The sequence below is a fragment of the Girardinichthys multiradiatus genome, chromosome 7 (genome assembly GCF_021462225.1).
Source record: "Girardinichthys multiradiatus isolate DD_20200921_A chromosome 7, DD_fGirMul_XY1, whole genome shotgun sequence".
Classification (NCBI taxonomy): Eukaryota; Metazoa; Chordata; class Actinopteri; order Cyprinodontiformes; family Goodeidae; genus Girardinichthys; species Girardinichthys multiradiatus.
The window spans coordinates 45,535,473-45,562,948 of NC_061800.1; the positions used below are offsets into that span (position 1 = coordinate 45,535,473).

At 38.3% G+C, this 27,476-nt stretch overlaps 1 long non-coding RNA gene across 1 annotated transcript in view; it reads right to left on the reverse strand.

The window, feature by feature from the left end:
* Nucleotides 1–2,266: 2,266 nt before the first annotated feature.
* The window catches only part of LOC124871874, a 31,880-nt gene continuing 6,670 nt past the window's right edge, over nucleotides 2,267–27,476 (reverse strand). The window contains exons 2-3 of the long non-coding RNA XR_007039137.1: nucleotides 4,133–4,166; nucleotides 2,267–2,437 (exon numbers count right to left, since the gene is read on the reverse strand). This is a non-coding gene — a long non-coding RNA (uncharacterized LOC124871874). The remainder of the gene's footprint in view (nucleotides 2,438–4,132; nucleotides 4,167–27,476) is intronic.

Genomic DNA, 27,476 nt, shown 5'->3' on the forward strand with positions numbered 1-27,476 from the left:
CATGCTGCTGCCGGTCAGTCAGGAAGCTGGTGATCCACTGATAGGTGGAGGTCGGCGCTGAAAGCTACGTGAACTTTTGGTGGAGGATGTCTGGGTTGATGGTGTTGAATGCCAAGCTGAAATCTACCAACACGATCCTGGCATATGTCATTAGGTGGTTGAGGTGCTGCAGGATGAAGTGTAGACCAAAGTTGATAGCATCATCTGCTGATCCGTTTGCTCGGTAAGAAACCTGCAGGTGGTCCAGCAGGGTGTCTGTGATTTCCTTCAGGTGCATCAACACCAGTTGCTACAATAATTTAATGACCATAGAAGTTAGAGGAACAGACCTGTTGTGATTTAGTCCTGTGATGGTGCGTTTTTTTGGTGACTGGGATTATGGTGGAGCATTTAAAGCAGGAGGTAACCTAACACAGCTCCCAAGACTTGTGAGTAAGGATACCCGGGGCTTTCTTCCCTTTCAGATACTGGAAGACCCTATTAACATCTTCCTCTTTGATCTTTATTGCAGGCAGGGGTAGAGAGTAGGGGGGGGTGTAGAGTTATTGGTGGGAGATGCAGGTAGACCCTTTGTGTGAGAGTGAGGTGTGAATGGCTGATATTCAAACCTACAGAAGTGGCCAATCTGACTCTAACACTGCAGCTCACATTTCTTTTTAGCTGAAGACGTCAACCCCAGTTTTAATATTCTGAATATCTGTTTGTGAAAAAAGAGAAAAAAAATGAATAAAGCAATAATTAGCTCTTTTTTTACCAATACCAAAGAAACATATTTAAAACATGTATGGATAACACACAGCTGACTATGTACACTGCTCAAAAAAATAAAGGGAACACTTAAACAACACAATATAACTCCAAGTATATAAAACTTCTGTGAAATCAAACTGTCCACTTAGGAAGCAACACTGATTGACAATCAATTTCACAGCTGTTGGGCAAATGGAATAGACAACAGGGGGAAATCTTTGGCGATTAGCAAGACTCACTCAATAAGGAGTGGTTCTGCAGGTGGGGACCACAGACCACTTCTCAGTACCTATGCTTTCTGGCTGATGTTTTGGTCACTTTTGAATGTTGGTGGTGCTTTCACACTCGTGGTAGCATGAGACGGACTCTACAACCCACACAAGTGGCTCAGGTAGTGCAGCTCATCCAGAATGGCACATCAATGTGAGCTGTGGCAAGAAGGTTTGCTGTGTCTGTCAGCGTAGTGTCCAGATCCTGGAGGCGCTACCAGGAGACAGGCCAGTACACCAGGAGACCTGGAGGAGGCCGTAAGACGGCAACAACCCAGCAGCAGGACCGCTACCTCCGCCTTTGTGCAAGGAGGAACAGGAGAAGCACTGTCAGAGCCCTGCAAAATGACCTCCAGCAGGCCACAAATGTGCATGTGTCTGCACAAACGGTTAGAAACTGACTCCATGAGGATGGTAGGAGGGCCCGACGTCCACAAATGGGGGTTGTGCTCACAGCCCAACACCGTGCAGGATGCTTGGCATTTGCCAGAGAACACCAGGATTGGCAAATTCACCACTGGCGCCCTGAGCTCTTCACAGATGAAAGCAGGTTCACACTGAGCACATGTAACAGACGTGACAGAGTCTGGAGACACCGTGGAGAGCGATCTGCTGCCTGCAACATCCTTCAGCATGACTGGTGACAGTGGGTCAGTAATGGTGTGGGGTGGCTGGAGTGTGTCAGCAGTTCCTGCAAGATGAAGACACTAAAGCTATGGACTGGCCCGCCCGTTCCCCAGACATTAATCCGATTGAGCACATCTGCTACATCATGTCTCGCTCCATCCACCAACGTCACGTTGCACCACAGACTGTCCAGGAGTTGGCGGATGCGTTAGTCCAGGTCTGGGAGGAGATCCCTCAGGAGACCATCCGCCGTCTCATCAGGAGCATGCCCAGAAGTTGGAGGGAGGTCATACAGGCATGTGGAGGCCACACACAATACTGAGCCTCATTTTGACTTGTTTTAAGGACATTACATCAATGTTGGATCAGCCTCTAGTGTGTTTTTCCACTTTAATTTTGTGTGTGACTCCAAATCCAGGCCTCCATTGATTAATAAATTTGATTTCCATTAAACGATTTTTGTGTGATTTTGTTGTCAGCAGATTCAACTTTGTACAGAACAAAGTATTCAATGAGAATATTTCATTCATTCAGATCTAGGATGTTATTTGAGTGTTCCCTTTATTTTTTTGAGCAGTTTATTTCATTGAAATAATGCTTTGTGGGTGTTACCAGTTATTGATATGATTGCAGAAAATGGCAAGTCTGGCAATCAGAGGTCATGTAAGCCCATCCTGAGTACCCACAACCTTCATGTGTTTGTATAGATAGTCTGATTTCAGTGCACACTGACTGCCGTTATTTTAGCCATTGTCTGTTTAAACGCTGTCAGATCCTCGTGCCCTTCATGCCTGAGAAGAGGAAAAGCACATGTTAAGTCACAGCGATCATGTAGCCGAGTGCAACTCGCTCCTCAGAGAGTTCTTTCTGCCTCTATTTGAAATGATGTTAATGCAAATCAAGTAGGAGTGAAGGACTAAGTGCAAAAGTGTGAGATGAATATCAATCGCTCCCTTTTAACATAAAACCTTCTTTTCTTTTTAACCCACTACAGTGATATCTGCACCCAGGGAATCAGTAAATGTGAGAATAAAAAAGAGTTTGCATTCAGGTTTTAATCTGAATGTGGTTTTCCCTTTTTATACAGATACCAGCACACTGAAAAAAAGATTTCTGGTAAGTCACTGCTTAGTTTGAACGTTCTGCTATATTTAATCTGTCATATTTAAATAAGTCTATTCAGTATTCTATACCAAATAAGACTAAATCAATGCATCCATTTTCTCATAAAGTAAATGATTTCGTTCACAGTATTTTGGTTTGAAAGTGACTCACTGGAGAACATTTTGCTGAGGCTGCTGGTTAGAATTAGACCTTAGCTACACTAAACTCCCTCTGCACCTGATGAATGGGTATGAATGGCTCTAAAGAGAGTTGTCCCTCTTAAATGCTTAATTCCACCTCTAACTCTAAAAACACTAAGGTGGTGTGTTATATTGCTTTTACTCTAATATGAATGGTGGTTGATACTTTCTTTAATATAAATGACCCAGTGAAATCTCCAAGGCTCACAAAGGAAGAGTTGCTTTGAGACTTTCTACCTATTTATTGTCAACATGAGCTGTGCAGTATATCTGCATCGAGTTGTTCCTAAACTTTTGCCCAGTGCTTCTGGATAACTAGCTTATATCCAAGGGTTTGTGGAAACCTACCAAACAAGGAGAATGTGTCATCCTTCAATATAAATATTCTATTTAAAATGCTTCAATGGTATTTTTTAACAATAGTTGAAAAAGGAAAATAATTTTGGATTGTATCCAAAAAACATAAAACCACGGCTGCCCAAATCACGGCAGAATTAAATATGCACCTCAACTCTCCTGTTTCCACCAGAACTGTCCGTCGGGAGCTCCACAGGGTCAATATACACGGCCGGGCTGCTATAGCCAAACCTTTGGTCACTCATGCCAATGCCAAACTTCGGTTTCAATGGTGCAAGGAGTGCAGATCTTGGGCTGTGGACAATGTGAAACATGTATTGTTCTCTGATGAGTCCACCTTTACTGTTTTCCCCACATCCGGGAGAGTTATGGTGTGGAGAAGCCCCAAAGAAGCATATCACCCAGACTGTTGCATGCCCAGAGTGAAGCATCGGGGTGGAAGACGAACTGACGCTGTATTGGGCACAAAAGGAGGCCCTACACCATACTAATAAATTATTGTGGTCTAAAACCAGGTGTTTCAGTTTCATTGTCCAACCCCTGTATAATTACTATAGACAATTTCTGCTATATATATGTAAGACATATTAAATATATATGTGATGTAATTAGCTGCAATTTTTCTCACTTTAACGTAGTATCAATGACATTAATATGTTTTAGCTTCTACATTGTGTACAATGTATAAAAGATTGAAGACTCATTAAATTGCCAGGGGTGTATACTTTAATTAACATGAAGTATAAGAAAGTGTCTATACTACAAAACAGGATCAGTGGTATATTAAGATACTCTTAAGGTTCAGGTTGGGGTTTTACTTCTTACCTGGGTTTATCACTCTGGAAACGTGTTGGAGATCCTAAGAATATAAAAAAATGAAAAGGAGAGTGGTGTGTGAACATACTCCTTCTCTGCACCTTGTTTCTCCTTTATATTAGTTTAACAGAAGTTGTGAGAGATTTTACAGCAGAATGAGACAATATGTAACCTAATACAGGGACGTATTACTTTAAACTTTGTTCCTGTTAAAAGCTGAGGATTAGAAATGATTAACTGGCCTCTTTTCTACTAAAAGCACCAGGATTTAAATTCCCAGGATTTGTTTTACCCAGGTAAAAAGAATCCTGGGAATTTGGGGGCCTTCTGTTTCCATTGCTCAGAAAGGTCCTGGTACATTTATTTAAATCAGCCATATAGGGAAGTTGTGAAGAAAACTGCAATATACCTTCAGTCCAGCAGGCATTACTCCTTTAATCCCTTTAAAACAATTAGGTAATTATGTTTTTGTCTCAACTGATAAATAATGGTAAATGATGAGCAGCTTTACTCCTTAAATTGTTCTGAATCCATAAGCAGGAAAAGTTTAAATCATTTTTTACCAACCTGCATCTGGCCAGAGTTGTTGCTTTATGACTGCATGATTCATTTACAATAACTAGTAAACACTGGTTAACTCACTTATATTTCTTTTATTATTATAGTATACTATATCTACAGCACAAACAGAAGAAAAATATCTTTAATAAAAATGTCATTTATTAGAATTTAAAAAATGGATAATCAGTCCAGAAGTACAAGGATTGATACATTGCAAAACAAATATTCAAAATATTATAAATATAATAAATTTTATGAACAAATATTTATATAATGTAGAAGATGATGAGGAGAAAGTCGGGTAGACGATGGCAGGAGATGATGGTAAAGAGGATCACTGGGAGCTTTAGGGAAAATACATCCAAATATGGAACTGTGGTCTCTCCTCCTGCAGAGCTGTCTGCATAAAACTATGAAAAATGGAAAATAATTCAGGGTTCACACTCCACTAAGTTATCTTCACATGAAAAGCTAGTTTTAGGATAATTTTTATTTTTTATGCACAAGGAAACGTTAAAATGCTATGTTTAATCAATAAGTGGTAACCTATTAAAATGTTTTTCTTACAGAACTTTGGCAAAATAATTTATAATTATTGTATTAACCTTAAATGTCAAAAATGTCTGGCAAAAAATATTGCATTTTATATTCTGGTACTTGCAGATATTGACCACATTCACCACTGGAAATCCCAGAGTGCTGCGCGGTAGATCAGGCAGCGGTTAGTGGGGAAGCAGAGCAATGCTGCTCTGAAAACTCAGAAAGCACATTTTGAGCTCTACTTTCTTGCTTAAAAACATCTTAAAAGCTACTTCTTGTGACAAATTAAAGGTATAAAATAGATAAACTTATATACTCACCTGTGCCATTACCATAGATGGCACAATGCAACTGCTGCAACAATCCTGGGGGAATTAGGAAAGACCTACTTCAGAGTACGACCTTCTACAGGTGAAAATAAAGCTTTGGGAAAGTGAAATTACCCGGGTGAACTGGTATCAAAACACACCGTGGGCTTTTGAAGAGCCTGGGACTTTCCACAAGCAATGGACAATGGGCTCCTAATTGTGTTTCTCAATAGAAATGCCTTCCTCTGAAAAGATCTCCTTGTCAAATGTGATGAAATATCATGAGCACAGAGCACCTCAAAGTTTGGAAGGTGCTGCATGTTGCGTCTGTTTATTTATGTTCATACTTAGATGCCTTTCATACATTTTTTAAGACTTTAGAATCACCGATGTAAGGATTATGATTGTTGATTAATTCATATTTATCAAGAATTATAATTTAAAACCATAATTTGAAAAAAAAAAAATTCTTAACCAAAAATCAATACTTGCAAATCGAAATCAGAGATGTCCTCTGGTGCTGTAATTATGGCTCAAGGCCCTTGATAATAACAATTATAAGGTTCTCAGTAATAATTGATAACTATTACTAGATGTCACTGTTTAATCAACTGCTTCACCGAAGGTGGGGGACCTTTGACCTTATTTTGACAGACAAACAAGAAAGAGCTTACTGCTTTGCAGTTAGTTCAAACCTCAGCTGCAAGACTTTTGACCAGAACAAACAGTAGGGCTCACATCACACCTGTGTTAAAATCTCTCCATTGGTTCCCTGTTATGTATCATATTCAGTTTAAAATTTTAGTGCTAACTTTTTGAGCCCTACATGGACAGGCTCCTGCCTACATTTGTGACCTAATTAAGCCTTACAGCTCGACTCATAGTCTGAGGTCATCAGGACAGAACCTGTTAAGGGTTGACCATTCTTTAAGGTTACTTCTCCTCGACTCTGGAATTAACTTTCTCTCGAGTTGCACTCTCTGGACTCAGTAGATGTGTTCAAAAAGCTCCTTAAAACCTATTTGTTTAGATGAGCCATTTTGTATTGTTCCATTTTAATGTTTTATATTGTATGTTGTGATTACTGTGAAGCACTTTGTGACTCTGTGTCTATGAAAAGTGCTATAGAAATAAAGTTTACTTACTTACTTACTTACTTTTGGTTTGGATGCCGCTCATGTAAATTGTAATATGGCCTTTTGCTGGTACACAGAGCATTCAGACAAACGGAAATGTAGGTTCTGGCTTGGTGTTTGAACAACCAATGAATAAAATTGAAAGCATTTTCCAGTCAGCTCTTCCAGAAGCACCAGACCGGTCCATGAAATTGATGTCTGTGTTAACTTGGCTCTCACAACCGCATGATCTGTGGTGTGTAATTAAAATTCAGCAAACAAGTCATGTCACTAATTATCTAAGATAGTGGACAGTGAAGAGAAAGCACTGTGCAGTGTCTTTGTATTCCAGTTTGATTCAAGCTTGTTGCTGATTTAAGGGAACCACTCTATCTGAAAAAGAAGCTTTCTTATTTTAAATGTACTGCACTGTTGTTATGGTTTCAGTGAGCAGATGAATCCAGGACCATCATTTTAGAGATCAATAAGTAGAGCCAACTGCAAAATAAGCACTGAAGCTGTTTCCCTCCCCGCTATGGTAGTGTTACATTCAAATCTATAAGTAATGTAGATAAAAGCACATATCATAAAAGGAAGAGAGAAAGCTTAAAGCAATCCCAAACAAATGTCCACCGGGTTCAATTAGTTGTCACATATTCCAGCAGAGTCACAGAATAACTCTCAAGGTGCAGAGAAAAAGCAGTCTAACAAGACTTTAGTAGTCAGGATAATTAAGGCACTTGTATCGTCAAGCAATTCAGTCATATAAGTGGAATGAAAATAAAAAGCAGTTATCCACTTTAACAGGAAAAAAGGAAGAATATAACAGAAAAAATAGAGAAACATCTCTGGATGATAGCAGAACAAATCACAGTTGAGTGGTGGAAAATACATCTGTCACTGGTCACTCTATATAAACACTTCCAACTCTGCTAAGCGAAATGCTTAGATTAAGTAGATAAGTGATGCAATGTTTAACAATCACACAGTCTGCTGGTGGTTTTATGGAGATGGTTGATGCAGACCACCTAAAGTGTGACTCAAACAAAACACATATAGCAAGTTGCCAATGCAATACAGAGAACAAATTAGCAAGTTAGAGAATCAACATACAGAATATATTCTTAATTAGGTTCACCTGTTCAACTGCTTGTTAACACAAGTAGCAAATCACTTACTTACCTAGTAGCACCTCAATGCAATCAAGCATCTAGAGGTGGTGCAGAGGACTTACTGAAGTTCAAAGTGAGCATCAGAATGGGAAAGAAAGGAAATTCAAATGACTTTTAATGTGGCATTGTTGCTGGATGTCAGACATGCTAGTATAAGTATTTCAGAAACTGCTGATCACCAGGGATTTGAACATCTGTCAGGCTTCCAAAGAACTGCCTGAAAATAAGAAAATATCCAGCAAGCAGCAGTTGTGTGGAAGAAAATGTCTTGTTGATGCCAGATGTCAGAGAAGAAGGGGAGCACTAGATCCAGAAGATAGAATAAAACAGTAGCTCAACCACTCCTTACAACCAAGATGTCCAGAATTACATTTCTGAATGCACAACCTTTGCGACTTTAAAGCAGATGGGCTGCAGTAGCAGAAGACCACACTGAGTGCCACTTCTGTCAGCAAATAACAGGAAACTGAGGCTACACTTCAGACAATGTAACCATCTTCTGATGGCTCCTTCCAGCATGCTAAAAAACTCAAATAATTTCAGATTGGTTTCCTGAACATGAGAATGAGTTCACTTGACTCCAGTGACTTCCCCAATCACCAGATTGTGATGTGATGGAATGGAACATACACATTTTGGATGTGCAGCTGAGAGATCTGCAGCAAGTGCATGAAGCTACCATGTCAACATGGACCAAAATCTCAGAGGAATGTATCTAAAACCTTGTTGAAGCTATGACATGAAAGATTGGGTATTGACAACCTGGTACTATCAAGGTGAACTTAACAAGGGGGCTGTTTATTGTGTGTTAAAAGGAACAATGTTAGGCTACACACTTTAGGAACAACTCTGCTGAATTTAGATTGTAACTGAAACTAGTTATTTGTCTATATGGAGGAATTTGCCAATAATCGATTGTTACACCCAAAATATTCTACTGCCTGAGTGTAACTTTCTGTGTTTTTAGTGTTTCAGTTAAACAGTAAATAATCTGAAAGCCTTTCCAACTCCATACGATGTTCTTGTTCTGATTGGAGATATCTGCCAGTAGAAGAACCATTCTGAGCCAAAATTAGCCAAATCTGTTTTCTTGTGCCAAAATGAAAATGGCTAACAACTACAGACCTGGAAGAGCTGCAGCTAGATTAATCAGCAGATAAGAAAATGCTTACAGGGCATCAATCAAAATATGATTTGATAACAGAATCATCCATCGAAACCTACACTATGATTTTGCTTGACACAGTATTACTTGAAAAATAGCCCTGAAAACTGTAGTGTGAATAAATTCCTCCACACAAGAATTTCTGCCAGGCAATTTTCTCTCTTGGTCAAAACGTTTCTAAATTACAGAGTTTGGACAATAAATACAGATCATTTTACAATACTGTATTATGCCAAAGTCTAATATAAACATTATATACTACACTAGAGGATTAATCATATTTTAATCCCCGTTGCTAACCAAATCAAATCAAACTTTATTTGCAGAACACCTTTTATTCTAGCAAGTCTAATATTAAATGCTGTACAGTTTTATTTCAATAATGCTATTTTTAGGATAAAAGCCATCAGACACACAAGTTACCAGTTTATTACTGTATCTGTTCCCACATTAAAAACACAGGACAACTGTTTTGGATTTTTGAAGTTTGGAGGTGTTCCAGTCAGAAGTTCTTGACAAACTGTCAGAAACATGTGAGCTTGTAATTGTGTAGTGCTGTTTTGGACAGCAGCTGACCAAAAAAACAGTATGCATGTGTATGTGAATGTCCCAAAGTGACCATAGCTTGTACAACACATATCACACGTCAACCTGCATAATGTAACACTGAGCAACATCAGTAAGACATGCTTTAAAAAAGAACATGAAGGAACCACTATTTTCTCCTGAAAGCCCTTGCCTGAGACATGCTTTTATCTAGAAATCCTGACATCCCAGTTCTTCAGAGGTCAATTAAGGTCAAAGTGGGACCTTTCTTGGACTATAAGGAAAAACAAGGACAAAAGAAAAGTAGCTGAACAGAGAAAATATTGGAAAGGAAGTGGAGAGATATTCTCCTTTCTGTCCTCTAAGTGCCTGCAGACAGAAATGACCTGGCAAGATGCAGGTTGGATACAGGGAGATCCATTTTCAGCCTGAGAGCCTGAGGGCACTTTCGGGACCAAAGTGTCACTAAAACAGAGAGGCTCAGTATCGCAACACTTTGGAAGCAGCCTTTGGTGACAGAGCATTGACATCGCTCAGGATAAAAACAAAACCTCTCTGACCTTTTCATGTTCAGCTTTGGGAGTTTGCATGCGTGTGTTCCTCAGGCACTCATGAAGTCAGAGCGTTTGTTATTTCTGACAGCTCTTCCGACCTCAACATACATGCACAACTTTTATTAATTTAACCAATTATTTTTATTGTTATGCAAAACACAAACATGACAGAGCAAATAAAAAGAGATCACTCCATTGAACATTATAACTTTGCTTTCAGAATTGCTTTTACTTTTTAAAGTTTTGTTCTTCTGAATAGTCTGACAACAGATTTCATATTGATGCATGCAGCATCTTTCATGCATAATTCAACTTAAACATGAAAACAATCACTACTTTTCTAGCAACATAACAAGAACAAAATTAATAACAAACTAGCTTTTTGAGTCTTGTCCAATCCCAAACACCAGGCTCACTGACTCAGGGAGGTTTCATGCTGACCCAAATATAGAACAAAGCTCCATAAAAGATGCTCCCTGTTACCCTGTTGTTGAGCTTCAGGGAAATGTCTTCATCAAAATAACTAATATTCTCTGTGATAACTTTGAGATGAGCTTATTTGTTGTTGATAAAATCAAAAAATTAAAGTCTTTTCCTTTTTTATTTTCACTATGTATTTTCCCAACCCGCTCAGTGTGTGCATGGACGCAGGATCAGTAGATGAGACAAACCAACTGTCCATTGCAGGACAGACAACTATGCAGACACACACATGCACAACGCACATATGCACACATGCATATTTTACTATGCTTATGAGGACTTTTATTGACTTTCATTCATTTTCATTTATTTCTATAGCCTAATCCTCACCCTAACCCTAACCTAAACTCAATTCACACCATAGCCCTAAACCTAACCCCTGACCCAAGAACAGCATTTAAAAAATGTCCTCACTTTGCTGGTAAAATATGAAAACATGGTTCTCACTCAGCAGCAAGTACAAGAACACTCACATAGGGGAATTTTGGGTTACCAATCCACCTAACATGCATGCTTTTGGAGGGCAGGAGAAGCCAAAGTACAATGAGATAACCAACACCTACACTGACTGAACATGCAAACTCCATGCAGAAAGGACCATATTGGGATTTGAACCCTGTGTTAGGATTATGCTTATTGATTAATTAATATTTATCAATAATTATAACTGAAAATCATAATTTGACAGAAATAATTTCTTAACCAAAAATCCTTATTTATGAATCGAAGCCAGAGATGTCCTCTGGTGTTGTAATTGTAGCCTAAAGCCCTTGATAATTACAACCGTTAAATACTCAGTAATAATTGATAACTATTACTAGATGTCACTGTTTAATCAACCGTTTCTGCCGAAACGTGGGGAACTTTGACCTTATTTTGACGGACAAATCATTCTTGCACAAAATAAACACAAACGCCTTCTCTTTATCTATGTGAATATTTATTAAATCAACAGCCCTGATACAACTCGCTCTTCCGATTCAATAATCTTCACCTAATCAAACATGCAAAGTTCTACACAAAAGGGTAAAATATCTAAATAAACAAATAAAACAAAACAGAAGTGGGTGTTTATGGGATCAAACCAGCAGTTATGGCAAACAAATGATAATATGATGAGCGGAGTTTTTGGGAGGCCACTCCCCATAGTGTAGCTCAGCGGGACACAGGCAGTCATAAACGTCCTCCAAGCAAAGTTGTAAACCCAAGAGGGCAAAGGGTAATAAACCTTTGGTGGCAAGCTAGTAACACGAGGTTGAAGACAAAGAAAATGGTTGATTTTCACCATAAGGTTATTATAGCAGTCCAGTTTCACAGCGCATCTGAGCTTGCTCTCAGGCGTTAAAACAACACAGCAAAACACACACAGCTGTGAAGCACAGCGGCTTTCAGATGTCCACAGCAAATCAAAGTTTCAATACAAGGTTGCATGCACATACAGTTTAGAACACATTAGACTATAAGTGGCGATTCTAAATCGCACTAGATCCTACTCTACCCTGCCCACGCTTTTCCTAATAAAGAAATACAAATAAATTAAAAGGATGGATTTTACTTGTTGAAGTTTTCCTTCTGGGGCAGCGAGTGAGGGGGGGGGGGGGCGTCCGCAGTTAAACCCAAGAAGAGCGGTCAATCTCCGTCCTCTGGCCTCCTTGGCGAAAGGGGAAAATATGATCTGACCGTCAGCAGTCGACTGGAACAATAACAAGGTTGGCAATCCATCTCCTTGAAACTCTGGTTTTTTTGGTTACATGTTGAACTCACGTCTTCGATCGTCAAAGTGAAAACTTACAAGCCTTCTTTTTCCTGTAAGCTTAATTCGCTTAGTTTTCTCGTTGGCCAACGAGGAGAATGAATCAAAATCCACATGGGACTTCTTCTCCAGAAAGCTGCTTCAGATGCCGGTAACCACGTCTAGGTCCCAAGCTGAAGGCAAGGGTGGGCAGTCTCATAGTCCGTTATATAGTTGCTGTGACATCGGAACTGGGACGCCCCTGTCTTATCAGCTGCGGTACCCGCTGGGAATTATAGGAGCAGACTATCCTGCAGTACAAAATGGCCGATGATGTTGGAAAGGCATAGTGGCGTCCAGCAACATGCAAATGGTCCAATATTCAGCAAACAAGTGGTCCAACACCTGGACCGTCTTTCTGTGAGGCAACAATTATTCCTCTGTATAGCCTAGTTCAAAAAATTATCTTTAAAATCTTAAAACAAACTGGAAAACCTCCAACACAATGACTGTCTTCAGAAATATTTCACAGTTCTTTGTTGCGCTGGACATTCTTGCTTTTCTTCCCCTGCAGTAACTCCTTTATTAAGAGTATAGAGTTAGTTTTCCGCAGATGGAGATTTCAGCCCTTTAAAGGATTTCTCTGGCAGTCAATGTTGAGATTTAATGCTGACCTTTTTCAATACTATTGTATTGTTGCCTTTTCTGAGCAGTGGTGCCGGATGTGTGCTGTCTTCTTCTTGTTCTGCTTAAACCAAATTTCTGTACACTAAAACAGTGCCCTAGAATTTTTAAAATTTATTTTACACATTCAGATTCTCCAGTATCTGAGTCAGAAAACAACCACACACTGTGTTTATCTGAAAGAGTCAATTTTTTTCCCACAGAGACTTTTAGAAGCAAACTGATGCTCTGCATTCCCAAAGACAACTACTTTCTTTCCTCCTGCAGACATTTGGATACACAGCAGCCTACCAGCTAAAGTTTCTCTTGCTTAGATTTTCTAGGTTTGCACAGGTCACAGTTTATATTAATATTCTAGGAGAACATTTAGAGTCTTATGACCTTTAACAGATTTTAAGGATCGCTTTAGAGGGTTTGGGTTTGCTCAGATAAAGGTCTCGAGGAACTTTGAAAACTGAAGTCAGTTAAATTTCATGTTTTCTATTTATCCTTTATTTACTTTATTGAAGGAAATGACATTTATTAAAATGAGGCAATTATCTTTGACAAACCAGATATATTTTGCTGCATCTTTCAGCTTTTTAATAGCTGGTTATCTTATTATTCTTCTGATTCAACGAGAACTAATTTGCATTTATTTTCGAAAGAGTGTCATTAAAATAAATAATATTATGAATATGATAATCAAAATGGATTCATTTTGATTAGGTGATTTTATTCATAATTTTGCTTGTTAAAAAACCATTCACTCTAAACAGTAAAGCATCAATTTAGGTGTTGGGTGTTTTTTTTTTCCTGGCCACCTATTTGAAATAACGGGTGTTACTCACCTTCAGATTCACGTCTGAGGACTTCATGAGTCTAAATTCTGGTTTGCTGCAACTGTGAGTCACTGAAGCTGTGTCCAGCTCCTGCTCCTCATTAGCCACTTTGCAGGTCAGAAACGACTCACCATGTGTCATCCTTCGGGGCATGGCTGGAGAGTTGGAGGGAAGGATGCTGTTTTGCTCGTTGCTGTCACCTGAGCAGCAGCAGCCATGAGCAGCAGCAGATAAAGCTGTTGTTTTAGATGTAAATTATGACCATCTGCTGTGCATGGTAAGCTCATCCCACTGTGGAAGTCATTATATTTAACCAGGACTTCAGGCAAAAATTTTGCAGTCGGTATTTATGTGTGCTGACATTACAGATCAGCCCTTACTGTTAGAAGCTGGCATGTGGCAGGTATGACAGCAAAGGATTCACAGTGAAGCTGTCTGGATCCTTGTGTGTGGGTGGCTCATGAGCAGATTTATCAGGCCATTTCCTTTCATTCTGCTTTTTTTAGATAAGCATGCAGATGCAGTGAAAATACATGTAAAGCTAACAATCTCATAGAGGATGCAGGGGTTTAAAGTTGTCTTAATTTATTTTGTCCATTTTATCCATTTCTAAATGTATTTAATGCTCAAGATTTGTAATTGTTTAGTTATTTCTGTCATGTGGAATGAATCAGTGCTGCAGACTGATTAAATTCCAACATATTTTAGTGCACAAATAAATATATACACAAACACATGGGGTGGATTTTTGCATGCACACCCACTGGCGTGTTCAGACGTTCACGCAAATTTACCGAATGCACGATTCTCCTTCACACAGGTCTTTTGAAGTGGCGCTAAGACACAAAGATGGGGGTGTTCTGAGAACATGATGTTACACACTGAATCCTAAATCTACTTGCATGGTTTTATGTTTACTTTTTGCACTTCCTGTAGCAGCCAATTCCTTATCTCCAATTCGGTGTGCTGCCAAGAGGATTCAGGCATAAATCCTCCAGAAGAATGATTAGCCCACTGTTGGCATGGCTGAACTGTCCAACCATGTGTATCTTTAAGGGGGCTAAATGAGGTTAGACTGTGCATAAGTGGGAGCAAATAAATAAATGTTTTGATGGTTTGATGTACCCTTTGACCTTAGTTCAGTCCATAAAAGTCCTAATTAATCAAATTTTGTTCATTTCTGGCATGTGTCCCTCAGTATGGGTGTTGCGAGTCTATGCATAACTCTCTAAGAATTAGTGGCAAGAAGAACTCCTTCAAAATGCTGCAAATCAGGGCAATCACTGCCAGTCTCCTACAGTTTCTTGAAGTCACATGAATCATTTCACTTGCTCATTTTAATGACATTAAAGTAGCTGCATAGAGTTGCTACAATAGCTAACTGCACATGTGGAGGAATCTGCATACCTGTTCTCTCTGCTATGTTATCTGCATAATTCATGCTATTGTTTGAAGCTGGCTTTTTCTCTGTACTGGGAAAACTCAAAGCAGAAAGTAACACTGAATGCATTAGTAGATTATTCCCCACATGGTCTTCTAACTGTGACATTGGATTGGATGATTTAGCTGCACACACAACAATGTTAGAGATGGATGTAAAAGGAGAAACAGTTTTGTTCCAAAGTTCCTACCGATGTCAGTCCTGGAAATCAGATGTATGAGAATGCTGCATGAACTATAGCTCTTAAATTTGCTCATCTTGTCTGCATCATTATCCTGCAAAGTCTGTGCTTAGTTTCTGTAAATCAGCAAAATAAACCACAACAGTAAGTGCAAAGGTCTCAACAGGTTCACATGTAAAAAGTTTGTGAGATATGCATAGGTCTCCTTGCAATAATTTTCAGTACTTTTGTGTGTGTTTATGTGGTAATATATTTGTTTAATAATACAATTTGAAACATTTTCAATTTAACATATTTATTTCTCAATATATAAACTTTAGTGAATATATCAAAACAACATCCAGCTGTTTGTATTGTAACATCTCAGTTGTTTCAAACATTTCTTCAACGTTAAAATCCTTAAAAGACTACGCAGTATAATGCACAAATTCAAATCCAGCCATGTTGCTGGCTACAGAAGACGAGTCGCTAACAAATGCAGGAGTTGTAGCCGTAGATCTGAGGTTGACAAAAATCTTGTGCTTTACCAGGTCAGTGTATGTAGTACACACACACTCTGGGCCTTTGGTTTCCTCTGATGAAAGCCTGTTTAAACTGTCTCCATATTCAACAGAACGTTCTTACGCAAAAAAAGAAATATTTATTTATCTTCTATCTTCTGTATTTATATATTATGTCTATATCTCTTTTTTGCTTTATCTTTAACTGTCTCTCCATCTTTATTTCTCTTTCTGTCTCTTTATCACATCTTGTTTCTTTCTTTCTTTCTCTCTTTCTTTCGCGCTGCATGCTGGGGGTTGGTGGTGGAGCGTGTGGTGAGTGGACTGAGAGATTGAAAACTTCTAACTTTGCTTTTCTATCTCTAATATGTCTTTTTGGGTATTTTTCTTTGATTGGATTGTGTTGGTGAAGTTAATTTAAGAGTTACTGATTATTTTTCAGTAAGTAGGAACCGGCGTTTTGCTGGTTGTTTGCAAAATGCCGGAACAGGTGTTACGTCGATTCGCGTTTCCCCATCAGATACAGTTTCCCCAGCGTCTCCTTGCTGTTCTCGCACCACATTGGAACTACGGTAACCCTGAAAGCTCAAACATCGTGTTTCGGAGAAGTACATTTGTTGAGCCAGTGTGTTGTTATTAGATAAACTAATATATCATCATTTTACAGATAGATAGATAGATAGATAGATAGATAGATAGATAGATAGATAGATAGATAGATAGATAGATAGATAGATAGATAGATAGATAGATAGATAGATAGATAGATAGATAGATAGATAGATAGATAGATAGATAGATAGATAGATAGATAGATAGATAGATAGATAGATAGATAGATAGATAGATAGATAGATAGATAGATAGATAGATAGATAGATAGATAGATAGATAGATAGATAGATAGATAGATAGATAGATATAACTTTTTTTTCTTACTTTTAATATTTAGAGCTTGAAATTTCCTATTTGTTTCAGAAACTATGCGAATCTTGATTCTATGTATAAATCTGGAGAGCGCCAAATCCCACTAGAAAGAACGTGAAAATTAGATAATTGACGAGGTTCATTCACATCGATAGACACAGGTGGCTGCGTGACCAATTAGCTATTATTGTACATTTGAAAACGTTTTAACGTTGCTTATGTAATTTTGGTACCTTGGTAAATTACGCCTTATTTCCTTTTTTAAGCATACATTTGAATTATCTGTAACACCACAGAGCCACAGTAATATACAAAATTAAATAATTACTTCAAGGTATTAAGCCTGTCGCAATAAGCAATTAAGAAATAAATCGCATTGAAAATCTGTATGTGGGTTAGAAAATTATTACCCAACATGACATTTATGTCATTTCTGTCTTTCTATCTATAGCAAACGCATCCAAGTAAAAATACAATTGCATATTTGAAGATTGTTATGGAATACTTACTGTTTATGTTTTTTGCACAACACCAACCACATCAGGAACCCCCATTCACATACATTCATATTGAAGTAGGTTTTTTTTTTTTTGTTGATTAAGCACGAAGTTTGCTTTGTTTTAATTTTTTTCTCAACTTGTGATATTTTGACAGGTGGAGTACTGTATTACTGCAAGGGAAGCAGTCAGTCAAAGCGGAAGGTTGTGAATGCAAAAGACGAAGCGGAACAAATATTTAAGGAGTTTCATGCCAGTGCTTTTGGTGCCCACTGTGGCATAGTTAAAACCAGAGATGCTATCACCAGAAGGTTTTACTGGCCAGGCATGACAAAAGACATTGATAAGTGGGTAGGTATTTCTTATAAATCAAGGCTCATAAACAGAAAACATAGTGACAGGTACATTGTTATTGTACAATATTTTAAAGGGTACATTGTTACAACAAGTCATTGTCTAATTAGTAGATGGTGTTGAACACAAATGTAATAGGTGGAAGTGGAGAGTAGTTAGTTGGTGGAAGTTTAATGAACTTTCATACAAGGAGATGGCAGCGAGAACAAGGAGCACATGTAGAATAACTACAGGCTTATGTGAGAAGTGAATCAAGGAGAGTTGCTTAAAAACTGGAGGTTGAATGCTGAAATAATGGACCAGTGATACTTAGAAAAGAAGGTGCAGGTGTGAGGAGACAGCTGAGGGAGAGAGAAAGAGATAAAACAGTGGAGCTAGGAGGATTAACACTAACAGGGAAATAAGAAACACGAATCCAGACTCAACTAACAATAACTGAAATAAATGCAAAGTAAAAAGAAACAGAAATAAGCTTGATTTAATCAAGACAAAGAATAATTTGGGCAAAACACAAATAACAAATTATGAAATTTCTAAATCCAGAATAAACAGAAAACAAATCAAAATCCTATTACATTCATGTTTTAGCTTATAACAGCTTTTTGATGGTTGACATATTATTAAAAAATGTGGTTCTTTAGGTCAGTCAATGTGTGCAATGCCAGCAAAGTGCACTGACAATTAAGCAGGAGACAAAACCCATCCCAATTGAAGTAAGTGGCATACATATCAAAACACTACAAGAAGAATATTTTATTATCCCTGGTCAAAAGTGCTATTCTCTGTTTTCTTTTACTTTTTCAGGTGAGTCAACCGTTTGAGCTTGTTGGGATGGACCTTATAGGAAAGGTGGTTAAGACAGAGGCTGGGAACCAGTACATTGCAGTCATGGTTGACTATTTTACAAAATGGTCTGAAGCCTATCCTTTACCGTCTAAAACAGCAGCAGATGTTGCACAATGCATTTTGAAGTTCTTTTATCGCTTTGGGGCCCCTAAGCGAATCCTGACCGACCAGGGGAACAATACACACCTGCTGGGGACCTTGCTTCCTCCACTCAACCTGCTGGGGACCTTGCTTCCTCCACTCAACCTGCTGGGGACCTTGCTTCCTCCACTCAACCTGCTGGGGACCTTGCTTCCTCCACTCAACCTGCTGGGGACCTTGCTTCCTCCACTCAACCTGCTGGGGACCTTGCTTCCTCCACTCAACCTGCTGGAGATCCAGCCTCCACCCTTCAAGGTGTTGAAGCTGCTACGGATCCTGCTGTGCCACCATTTTCAGGCTCTACAAAAGTAGAGCAGGATATGTTTTTGGACACTTTTCAATGTAAATATAATGTACATGTGTATTGTATGAGTTTCACATCCAAAATCTCAAATTCTTTCCTGTTTTATTTTAGATATCTGGAAAGCCTGGGATGGCATGACAGCGGCTGTTCTTCTTCCTAAAATTGGGCCTTATCAGCTATTATACTTTGATATTTTCAGAACAGCACCAGGAAAGGAACTCAAGAGCGAGGTAAAACACATAGTTTTTCTAACCATCCCCAATTTAGAAATGTCACTGCACTGGATGGGTATTCTTATAATAATATGATTGTGCAAGTTAACAAACAAAGACCTATCTTTTTAGCTGATCAATGCCTACATGAAATTTTTGGAGAGAAAGCACAATACATCCTCAGCAGAGAAAGTGCTGTGTATCGACTCGTTTGACATGTCTGCTGTGTGGCAAACAAAATTCCACGCTTCAAGGTTGGTTGTTTGAACTGTTTTACAATTACCTCAAAAGGCATCATGATGTTGACATCAGTGTTTCAATTTTTCAGTGGGATCCAACAGACTACAGCACTCTGTATGGCATTGTTAATGACAACCATCACTGGTTTGTCATTGTAAGTGTTTGCATATCATCAATAAAGACACAGTTCCTCCCCAATTCCTTTGTTTTACTCAAAGTTTTAAAAAGTCCATCACAGGTGTTGAATTTCTCGATTCAAGTATCTTACATTCATGTGACTTTAAAGCAATACAAGGCAGACAGTTAGTAGCCAAATCATATCTGTTGTTGTCTTTTCAGATTATATTTCCAAAACAGAGAAAGTCTCTTCTTCTGGACTCACTTGGGGAAAGTAGTCAGAAGTTGAAGAGATGTCAAGAAATATCAAGGTATGTGTATGTTTTGTGATTTTTTTTGTTTTCATGATAAAGTTTTATTATTTTTGGGTAGTTGAGAATGAAATAATTTGCATACTTTTTTGAGACCATCAGTAGCTCTACATCAAACAAACCTAGAAGCGTTTATTTTTCAATATTTTCGATGACTAAGCATGTCTTTTCAAGTGTGTATGCAGGCTGTCCGTGGTATAACGTATCACATTGTAATTGCTGTGATATACAGCCTTTAGTCTATAGAATGGCAAGACTTTTAATTCCAAACATCAACATCATAAATGGCACATAATTGTCCTTGAAAACAAATGTGTATCCTTTGCATTATCAGTTATTTCTCCTGTCATGCTTTGTATTTCTTTGAGTTGTATCAATAAAAATGTGATGGCAGGATAGTCAGTCAGTCATTTTCTACCGCTTATTCCATAGTGGGTCGCGGGGGAGCTGGTGCCTATCTCCAGCAGTCTATGGGCGAGAGGCAGGGTACACCCTGGACAGGTCGCCAGTCCATCACAGGGCAACACACAAACAACCATGCACACACTCATTCATACACCTAAGGGCAATTTAGAGTGACCAATTAACCTAACAGGCATGTCTTTGGACTGTGGGAGGAAGCCAGAGTACCCGGTGAGAACCCACGCATGCACGGGGAGAACATGCAAACTCCATGCAGAAAGACCCCTGGTTGGGAATCGAACCCAACCAGGGGATAATTCTATAAATTTAAATTGTGTTTATTTATATGGCACAAATCCTCCAGGATGAACCATGAAGCAAAATTACATAACAAATTGGTCAAATTATATACACAAGTAAATATTTTTGACGTATGCTATTTTTTTTTTTTTTTGGTAAGTTAGAAAGGAACGCAAGGAAATTTAGCTAAATATATTTATTTATTTTTAAAAGTTATTTGTCAAAGCAAGCTTACTGTTCTGCATGAAACAGGCATGTTTCAGTTAGATAATAGCTAATACCTTGCTGTTTTTTAGAGCTCTTGTGAAGAAACAGGGCATGAATGTGTCAAGGTGGGAGTGCAACACACTTCCACCCCCCCCTACAACCTGACTTCAGCTCTTGCAGCGTGTTTGCCATAAAGGTATTAAAAAATGTACTCCTATATTCTCTTGAGATACATGTTGGGCTATATGTGTTTTGTGTTTGTACTTCAGTTTGTTGAGAAAATACTTGAGGGACAACAGCCTGTTTTTCCTGCCGGACGTAAGGATGTGGAAATGCTACGTTGGCAGATTGCAGTCACTGTGCTGGAGGCATCAGGTGGGTAACAAAAGTAGCTCTCATAAAAGATAACAACTACATCATTTAAAGGTCCGTTTAGCTCCGTAAAGTAAAACTATCTGTGTTTCTAGGGTATGTACTAAAGTTTGCAAACTGGACAATTAGTTTATAACCACTTTCATCCTTGCAGATGACTTGACAGATATCTGCTGCATCTGTGGACAGAAAGACGATCCCAAAGAGAAGAAGAGCATCATTTGGGTATGATCATATTTCTCAATACAGTGTTCTAGAAAATGTTGACACTTTAAGATAAATATTTTATACATTAAATCATAAAGTACAAAAAAGTTAATAGGTAATACTATTGCTGCTAGAATTAAAACTATTAACACAGAATTAAACACTTTAAATAAAATTCAGAGCTGCAAGGAAATTGCTTTGTGTAGCTCCTGGACCAGACTGTGCAGGCTAAGGAGTTCCCAAGTGCTTATTTGGCATTTGAAGCAGACATGTGTGACTGTACCTCCCATGAAGACATTCATTGGGATATGGCCTTATGTCACAAAAAGAAAGAAGGAAGCCCCAAAATCCAAACATTTACTTTTGTGTTAGTGTGTATATGAAAGACAGCTACATATAAAGTACATTGAAAGAAGGCTAATTATTCAAAAATGTTTTTGGATTTGTTGAGTCCCAATTATTTGTTGGATTTGGCACAAAATAATGTTTGCCTGTGATGAAGGATTATGGATGGAGAGGGTCTGTAAGTGTATTGTAATAAGCACTGACACACACTACGATGTTGTCAGTGTACATAAGTTCCAGATATGGCTTGAAGAAAACAGTAAACAGACAAGTTAGTTGCTGTGACTGGGACTTTCTCCCAAAGGGCCACAAAGAAACTCCTGTATAAAATACAGATCATTCAAGGTGAGCCTTGCATCAGTCAACTACAACAGGAAGTAAACTGATGATTAACTGACTTTCCCTATTAACACTGTTAATCTTGCATATAGATCCCAAGATCAAATATTTTACACTCTTAGGCAATAAGTCTTAATAGTAGATGAAACATTAAAATATATGCTATGTGTGTACCTACATGACAGATGAAATATTACAATACATTTAAATCTTTTTGTTCTGCAGATATCCTGTGATGTGTGCTTGAGGTGGTTTCACTATGTTTGCTGTGGATGTCCAAACACATCAGCAGCTTTTATTTGTAAGGCCTGTTGAGGGAAGATGACTTGTTGAAGTTTTTCACAACTCTGCAATTTGTTCAGTGTTTATTTACAGGTGGAATTACACCAATTGTTGTTATACTATTATTTATTTTAGATTTTTAAAATAAGCACATTGTATTTATGTTGAATACTTATCTTAATTGAATGACCTATGTTTAAACAACATGTTCTTGAAAGTTTGACAGTATCTTTTAATTTGTAAGCCTAAAAACAATTAATCCTGTGGTGTTTTGTAATGAGGTATCTGTAAATTTGTCTAGTTTAAATTTTTGTCCAGCCAATATGTCTGTCTATGGTCTTCTTATGTTGAATCTGTAAATAAATATTATCTGGACCAATTCAAAGTATGTATAAAAATTTTACTGTTGTGGTAAAAGGTGTGATCATTTATTTCTAATAGGCAAGGGAGAGAAAACATAATGTTAAGTTAGGGGACATTAATGGGCAAAAACAGGCTGTTTTTATAAACTAATATTCAAGTCCAAGTGATGATTCTACTATTTCAAAGAGATGGCACCATTCATATCACCCAGTTTAACACAAGGGAAAACATGTATGTGTGTGTATATATATATATATATATATATATATTTAGTCAGTCATTTTCTACCGCTTATTCCATAGTGGGTCACGGGGGCAGGGTACACCCTGGACAGGTCGCCAGTCCATCGCAGGGCAACATACGAACAACCATGCACACACTCATTCATACACCTAAGGGCAATTTAGAGAGACCAATTAACCTAACAGTCATGTCTTTGGACTGTGGGAGGAAGCCGGAGTACCTGGTGAGAACCCACGCATGGACGGGGAGAATATATATATAAAATCTCGGATGACAGCACAGTTGCCCTCATCCGAGATTATATATAGGTATATATATATATATATATATATATATATATATATATACATATATATATATACCTATATATAATCTCGGATGAGAGCACAGTTGCAAAAACGTGGGACAGCTTCGCCGAAACACGTTGTTTGAGCTTTCACGGTGTCCGTAGATCTCCTGTGGCGCAAGCACGGCGCGCTGGTTACGAGCGCTAAACAAGCACGCGCCTTTTTTGCCGCGTGAGCGGCAAGGAGACACTGGGGAAACCGTATCTGATGGGGAAACGTGAATCGACGTAACACACCGGCATGGGAAAATTATTTCCCCGATCAGAAAGCTGCCTTCGGGTTGCAAATCACCGCTGTTAAAGCATGTTGTTTCACACAAAAGACAGGTCCTTATGATTCTGCATAAAAAGACCGAAGACCATAAATTAGTGTTCAGTGTGCAACTTTGATTATGCCATTTATGTGACTTCGGGCACTTTAGTGTGTTTGTGGAGAAGTTGGTAATTTGGTTCGAGCATGTCCCGGAAAAAATCCTCCTAATAAAAATACGGAGCAACAGCAAAATGAGGGAGGCAAAAAGATGCCGAAACAAACTAAAAACAAAGATGCAGGGAGACCAGAGGCAAATGAAACAGAAGGGCCAACGTCTGAGAATCTCGCTCAGAAAGAAAAAAAGGTAAATGAAAATAGTTTTGAGGGAGAGGACGAAGAACAAGTTGTGCAGATTCAAAGTCAAATGGTGTTAGTTTCGCAGGGAAATCAGGAGGATAACATTGTGGAAGAGCAGAGTCAGTGTTTACTAAAGTCTCAACAACAGAAAACGAACACAGACGATGTAGAGGATATGGGAAACAGTCAAATACTGGAGGAAGATTATATTGAGTTTTCTGCAAAAAGGAAATAAACTGTGTGTTATTAGTTCTCAAACCGAAAACGAAGTCAGAGATGACACGGAAATGGAAAATTCAGGAATGTGTCTGGAATTAGAAAACAATATGGATGAAGAGGAGGAAGGGGACGATGAACGTTGGACTAAAGATAGTTTGGCCAGTTCATCCTGTAAATCATTTGTGGCCAATCAACAGAGGAAAAGATATGATGTACAAGATATTAAACATTTTTTGAAGGTTAGAAAGAACATGAAAAATGTTAAAGTAGAGGATTTTTTTCCTGGCAAAAAACGTTTTCTTTTGTATGTGAGATCTCAGTTGAATAATAAAAGAAAAGGGGACTATACTGACAAAGAAGTTTACCGGTTAAAAAAAACTGATCAGAAAACTTAAACAAGAACTTAATTATGATGAGGAGTCTGAGGCTTGCTAATTTTATCTCTTTTTTAGTGTTAATCCTTACACCTTTGAGAATGAGCCACTTCAGAGTTTCCACCTTAAATCTGAATGAAGCCAGAGATGTGAGGAAGAGAATAAGTGTGTTTGAATTAATGAATCTAAAACATCTGAATGTGTTGATTGTTCAAGAAATACACTGATTATTTAAGTGAAATAGACTGGAGAAGAGAATGGGAGGGTGAAGTTATTGTGAGTCATTTAAATCAGACCAGTGGTAGAGTCGCACTTCTTTTTTCTAGAACCTTTTTACCAGAGTCATGTGAAGTTGAGGAGGTGGTAAAAGGTAGACTAATGGTGGTGAAAGCAAAGTATGAGTGTTATTATTGTATTTGTTAATGTATATGCTCCAAATACAGGACGAGAGAGGGTTCTTTTCTTACACAAACTTGAAGATGTTTTATGTAAATGTGATGCTGAAAGTTTTCTTTTTTTTGGTGGAGATTTTAACTGAACAGAAAATGATAAATTGGATAGGAATCATTTTGAACCTCATCCAGCTTCAAAAACTTGCTTAAAGCGCTTAATAGATGCATTTTCATTGGCTGATGTATTGAGAGAATAACATAATCAAGAAAGACAATATGCATAGGCCAGGATAATTCTTTTTTTGCAGCTAGGTTAGATAGAACATACAGTTTTAGATATAATCTGGGTATTTTCCAAGAGTGTAATATTCATCCTGTTAGTTTTTCTGATCATGCTTTGGTTTCTTGTAACATTTTTATTGCCAATCTTAAACATAAGTCTGCTTATTGGCATTTTAACACTAGTGTCATATTTGTGGGTTTGGTGGCAGGACCAGATTGCAGAACACGGCGAGAAGGTAGCATGGTGAGTGATGAAGGGTTTAATGTTGAAGTAGACAGACTTACAGGCAGGTATGCAGTATACAAAGTACTGGCAAGTGATCCAAAGTGTATTTTCAGGAGACAAACAAAAACTAAACCATAACCAGGAACTCGAGAAGTCAACCAGGGTAGTGAGGAAAGATAACATGAGGAACCAGCGAGGAACAATGAAAACTAGAAAGCTTATAAGCTGAGGGAAGTGGAGTATGGATCAATGAGACAGGGAGGCAGGTAATCAGAGGAAACATTAAACAGGTGAGGACCAGGCTGCAGGGAACTGAGGGAATATGAATGGCTGCTATGGTGACCAGACTGGGAGACATAGGGACACTGGAGAAACTATACTATGAAATAAACCAAAGGGAAAACGGGATCAAAAGATAAACAACACTAACTCACAAAGAGGAGCAGGAAGGCCGAGGAACAGGTGAACTGACAGCAAAACTAAACTATGGGAAAGGGACTAAATAAACTCAGGGAAACAGATCTAAGAAATTATAACAACCTGAGATATAAGAACCTGGCAAATAAGAATTAACAAAAGAAACCATAAAGGAAACCCTAACTGATAAAGTAAACAAACCCAAACAAACACTGACTGAAACTAACTGAGAGGGAAGCAGAGAAAGCGAATACTAGAATAAATGCAAATCAAAATGTAAACAATAAGTTGAACTAAGTATAGTGGCAAACAATAACTGAAAGGTGACTTATCAGAAGGAACTGAAACAATAGAGACTAACACTAGGAACTAAACTAGGGATAAAGCTGGAAAGAACTACAAATTTAAAGGGAAACGACCATTGAGTAAATAACAACTGAAGGGGAACTAACGACAAGAGGACAAGAGGAGGAATAGGGAAAAGAAACTAATAAACTGGAAGAATGCAGCAAGAAACAAATTACCTAACCATAAACAAACACAGAAACACTAAACGGGAAACTAAACAAGAAAACCCAAAGAAGCAAGAGAACTGTAATAATAATATTAATAATAAGAGAAAACCATTCTAAATAATAAATAAATGAGAACGCAACCACCAAGGAAACTACAGTATGGGTGAGGGGAGAAAGAACTACTAAAAAAAGGAGGCAGGAGAGACAACAAAACTATCAGAAAACAGAAGGAATAAACAAACATGACTATTAAACCCAAAGAAATAGAAACACCTAACTGAAGAGTAAATAAACACAAAACCAAAACAGTCCACAGTGGCAGATCCTGACAACTACTTTTTTATTAGATGTTAATTTTAAGAAGGCATTTAGTTCTTTCTGGAGAATTCACAGATCTAGAAAATAGAAGTTTATATCTATAAGGCAGTGGTGGGATCGTGGTAAAACTGAAATTAAAGAATTCTGTCAACAGTACACTGTCATTGTTTCGTCTGATTTAACCAAATCTATAAGAGATCTGGAGACTGAAATAGTGGAGCTGCAGGTTTCTGCCCCATCCAGAAGAGATCGTGGTTGTTTAGAAAACCTCAAGTCTAAAAAAGCTGCTTTGGCTGATTTGCTGGGCTCGAAGTAGATTCCAGAAGGTTGCTTTGACGGACACCACTACAAAGTTTTTCTTCTCATTGGAAAAAAAAAGAAAGGACAGAGCAAGTTCTTGCATGGTTTAAAACCGGCTGCCAAGGTTCTTTTGACTGCAAATGGGGACATCAGGCGTAGAGCAGCAGATTTTTACCCTGATCAGTATAGCTCTGAATACACTGAAGATGAAGAACGTTTTGATCATTTCTGCAGTGGTCTTCCGAGAATTTCTGTGGAGTTCACCAAGAAGTTGGGAGAGCCTTTAGCTCTGAACGAGGTTCATGCTGCACTGCAAAGTATGGAGGGAGGGAAAGCACCTGATGGACTTCCAAGTGAATTTTACAGGGCTTTGTGGTCGGACCTCTGCATCGACATCATGGAGGTTTTTGCGGAGAGCTTTGCTAAATAACTTCTTCCTCAGAGCTGCAGGAGAGCAGTTCTCACATTGCTACCAAAGAAAGATGATATTCAGGACATTAAAAACCGGTGACCAGTTTCTCTGTTGTTTACAGACAACAAAC